At 46.0% G+C, this 4,256-nt stretch overlaps 1 long non-coding RNA gene and 3 other non-coding genes across 4 annotated transcripts; all 4 read left to right on the forward strand.

Annotated features, from left to right (window-relative positions):
• Window positions 1-215: 215 nt before the first annotated feature.
• On the forward strand, window positions 216-306 carry LOC128574389 (small nucleolar SNORD12/SNORD106). Its single transcript, XR_008376757.1, has one exon. It is a non-coding gene; the product is annotated as a small nucleolar SNORD12/SNORD106 (small nucleolar RNA).
• Window positions 307-372: 66 nt separating this feature from the next.
• LOC128573725 (uncharacterized) lies at window positions 373-3,733 on the forward strand. The gene is made up of 4 exons (XR_008376526.1): window positions 373-489; window positions 1,860-1,922; window positions 2,668-2,755; window positions 3,478-3,733. It is a non-coding gene; the product is annotated as an uncharacterized LOC128573725 (long non-coding RNA).
• On the forward strand, window positions 1,700-1,790 carry LOC128574390 (small nucleolar SNORD12/SNORD106). The gene has a single exon (XR_008376758.1). It is a non-coding gene; the product is annotated as a small nucleolar SNORD12/SNORD106 (small nucleolar RNA).
• Window positions 2,447-2,535, forward strand: LOC128574391 (small nucleolar SNORD12/SNORD106). The gene has a single exon (XR_008376759.1). It is a non-coding gene; the product is annotated as a small nucleolar SNORD12/SNORD106 (small nucleolar RNA).
• Window positions 3,734-4,256: the final 523 nt, after the last annotated feature.

Raw genomic sequence — 4,256 nt, forward strand, 5'->3', positions numbered from 1 at the left:
TAATTCCTGCTTTGTGTGCGGTGAGTGGTAACCCCATTGTTTTCCATTCCAAATCTCTTTATCCTCTTTGTGCCGTCGTCTCTGTGGCTGGTCCTACTCTTGCTCTCACCGTGGCCTTTTTGCGGCTCTGACTTCGAATAGGCCTTAGGGCCGCGGGGTAGATGAGTTAGAGCTGGAAAAACCCGCGCCTTCTGCACGGGCCTGAGCAGACCTTCGCCGGTGTAAATGATGACTTCGCTTTTTTCCCCATCAGATCGACAATGCTGATGTCTTAGAATACTTGCCAGTTGTTTCTGATATACCGGCCTAAAATGGTCCAGCCCTGTTTTCCGACCGTGGGAAGGTGATGGTTGACACCTTTTGGTTGTTGGTTCACAGGTTAGAGCGTGGTCGGTGTCCAGAAAGCATGTTGGAGCCGGGGTGAACCGCTGGGCCTTCTCGGGAACCATGTGCAGACACGTGCGCCCTTCAATCTCCTGACCTCTAGGGGTAAGCGCTTATCTCCAGGCCTATTGCGTGAAATCTCTTCTTGAGGAACCTCTTAACTAGTGAAACTTGGAAAAAGCTTGAAGATTTAACTAATGTACTTTTTTCCCCGATGCCCGGTCTCACCCTGGCACAAGTACGTGGTGTGATCATAGCTCACTGCAGCTTCAGTCACCCGAGCTAAAGTGATTCTCCTGTTTCAGCCTTTGGAGTAGCTGGGACTATTGGCCCATGCCACTACCCCAACTAATTTTCATATTTTTTGTAAAGATGGTTCACGCTGCCTCAAGTGACTATCACACTTGGAACTTCCAAAGTGCTAGGATTACAGGCTACTTAGGTTAATTTGTATTGGCTTGCTAGGTAGTTTTTTTAAGTGTGCTGTATGCTTTATTATAATCTTTTACAATTGCCTATTGGATTTAGATTCCTGATGGAGAAACTTTAAGAAATGGCTGAGCTGGGTGTGTTGGCTCATGCCTGTAATCCCAGTATTCTGGGAGGTTGAGGCAGGGGATTGCTTGAAGACTGTTGCCCCAGGTAGAGTACACTGCTGTCATGGTAGTGTATTGCAGCCTTGAACTCGAGGGCTCAAGTTATCTTTCTGCCTCCCAGAGTGCTAGGATTACAGGTATGAGCTACTGCACCCGGCCTTTGGAACATTTTTGAGAGCTTGTCCCAGAGTGTTCAGGTTTTTGTGTTAAGAACCTCCTGGTGCAGCTCGGCATCCTGGCATAGTGGTTATGGTGCCAGCCACACACACCGAGGCTGGCAGGTTTGAACTTGGCCCTTGCCAGCTAAAAGCAACAACAAATAGCCGGGTGTCGTGGCGGGCATCTGTAGTCCCAGCTCCTTGGGAGGCTGAGGCAAGAGAATTGCTTAAGTCAAAGAGTTTGAGGTTGCTGTGAGCTGTGATGCTATGGCACTCTACTGAGGGCAACGTAACAAGACTACCTCTAAATAAGTAAAAAAGAACCTCCTGATGCTTGCTTAGGAACTAATACCACATCTCAACTTGGTAAACGCTAGCTATTAACTCTTGCCTATCAAATAGAACATTAGCTCTGAAGGCAGGGAGGGATGTTTTGGCTATTATGTCACTGCCAACAACAGGAAACAATGCATAGTTGCTCAGATATTAAATGAGTTTGCGGATATGGAAGCTGGCATTATCTGCAGCTTATTACTTGCTAAGGATATTCTAGGATTCTCTGCTGGCATGTATGATGACTGAACTTTTTTCCCCTACAGATCGACCATGTTGATCTAACTCTTCTAAGCCAGTTTCTATCTGATATGCCAGCTTGAGCAGTTCTTCTGGCCCCCATTCCCTTGGGTGTCTAGCTGATGGGAGTTTTTTCTCTTCATTGTAGGTTTGTTGGGCAGAAGCTAGACTTTGAATGAACCAGGATGAATCTGGCTGTGGGAAGGGACTGGTAAGTGCCCACATCTTTCTCAGCTGAATAGGCAAGGATCTGCACAGGGGTGGTAGCTGCTTTAATTTTTTTTTTTTTTGTAGAGACAGAGTCTCACTTTATGGCCCTCGGTAGAGAGCCGTGGCATCACACAGCTCACAGCAACCTCCAACTCCTGGGCTTAGGTGATTCTCTTGCCTCAGTCTCCCGAGTAGCTGGGTCTACAGGCACCTGCCACAACGCCCGGCTATTTTTTTGTTGCAGTTTGGCCGGGGCTGGGTTTGAACCCGCCACCCTTGGTATATGGGGCCGGCGCCCTGCTTTAATTTTTTTTAAGATGCTAGGTCTCACGTTTACGTTTTTCTTTCAGGCTGAAGTCTGGTGGCCTCATCCTAGCTCCAGCAGCCTCAAATTTCTGGGTTAGAGCTGTCCTCCCCCACCTTAGCCTCCCTAATAACTGGAGTTGCAGGCATGCGTCACCATTCCTGGTTTACTTTTCTTTTTCAGTGTGGGATTGTCCCCATTCCACATAGACTAAAAAGTTGGCCTTTGCAGCTGATGACATAACTTTTTTCCCCATCAGATCGACCTTGTTGATCTACACGGTTAGCCAGTTTTTGTCTGATGCATTGGCCTCGATAACTTCTATCCTTGTTTCCTGTTGCCCCCCTACTAGTGTATTATTTAGTAAGGCTTGAGCTTGCTCTGTTGGCTTTTTTCAGTATGCAGATAGTTTATTTTGGTCTCATCTGTTAACTTCCTGTAGGTCGGAATTTCCTATGGGTCTGGGAGCTGTGTGAATGCAGTGTGCTGATAGCACCTTGGCTTGGTTCAGGATGTCCTGTATGTAACAGGTGAGATTGCTGAAGTCCTCAGGGCTGATCTTTGCTTACTGGGACTCATGTCTTATAAGAAAAGAAATCCCTTGTCTTGAGATGTGTATAATGCACCTTTTTATAGCTTATGCTAACAGGGAAGCTATTACCAAATCTTTTTTTTTTTTTTTTTTTTTTTTTTTTTTTGAGATAGTGTAACTTTGTCACCCTGGGTAGAGTGCTGTGGAGTTATAGCTCAGCATCCTCAAACCCCTGGACTCAAGTAATCCTCTTGCCTCAGCCTCCCACTGAGGCTGAGACCATAGGTGCCTGCCAAAACACCCTGCTATTTTTTGTTTTATTTTCAGTAGAGAACAGGGTTCTCACCCTTAATCGAACTGGTCTTAAAACTCAAGAGTGCTAGGATTATACCACTTCTGGCCTCAAAGCTGGGACTACAGGCACCTGCCACAATGCCCAGTTATTTTTTGGTTGTAGTTGTCATTATTTGCCAGGCTTGAACTGGATTCAAACCCACCAGCTCCGTGTATGTGGCTGGAGCCTTAGCTGCTGAGCTACAGGCACCGAGCCTCAATAGCTTTTTAACGAGTTTTCCTAGCTCTCTTGGTCTGGTACATGATTGTACATCCACCTAGTGGATGGACTTGGAATGATTCAGTCTTATGTGCATGTACCCATATCTCAAACAAATAGTAGGGCAGATTAGAATGAAGCACTGATTACAATGTATCTTTTTTTAGTTTCTTAACTGGACTTGGAATACAAGAGAAGGCTTCTTGAAAGGAAGACTGGCTGACCCTTTGTTCTCCTGAAAGCAAAGCATTCTGGCTGAAGCAGTTCCAGAAGGTTATTGTGCATGCAGCTTGAGTACAAAAGGCTGTACCCATTTCTTAGAGGAGGCAATTATTAGACCTTGGTGAAATTTCTCATGTGGCAGCCTTCCTACCTGGAAAAAGAAAATAAAATCTTTAAAGTCAAAATGCTATTGTGTTTGGCCAATGGAGGTAAACATTTAGCAGGGCTAATAAGTAGCAACCAGGTGTTCTTGTGTTTCAGGTGGGTTATTTACTCGTCCCAGGATTATCAATATGAGAAATGTGGTTTTTGAATCTTACCTCTGAAAGATGGGACTCTGGATTTCTGGAAATGCTTTTGGTAATGGTCAAGTGCCTTTTTTTTTTTTTTTTTTTGTAGAGACAGGGTCTCACTTTATGGCCCTCGGTGGAGTGCCATGGCATCACACAGCTCACAGCAACCTCCAACTCCTGGGCTTAAGCGATTCTCTTGCCTCAGCCTCCCGAGTAGCTGGGACTACAGGTGCCCGCCACAACGCCCAGCTATTTTTTTTTTGGTTGCAGTTCAGCCGGGGCCGGGTTTGAACCCCCCACCCTCGGTATATGGGGCCGGCACCTTACCGACTGAACCACAGGCACTGCCCGGTCAAGTGCTTCTTGTAAAGGGTTGTACCTAATGTCATTTCTGAGATGATGTGATAAAATACTACTCATTCTACTTGGTA

The sequence above is a fragment of the Nycticebus coucang genome, chromosome 21 (genome assembly GCF_027406575.1).
Source record: "Nycticebus coucang isolate mNycCou1 chromosome 21, mNycCou1.pri, whole genome shotgun sequence".
NCBI classification, from domain to species: Eukaryota; Metazoa; Chordata; class Mammalia; order Primates; family Lorisidae; genus Nycticebus; species Nycticebus coucang.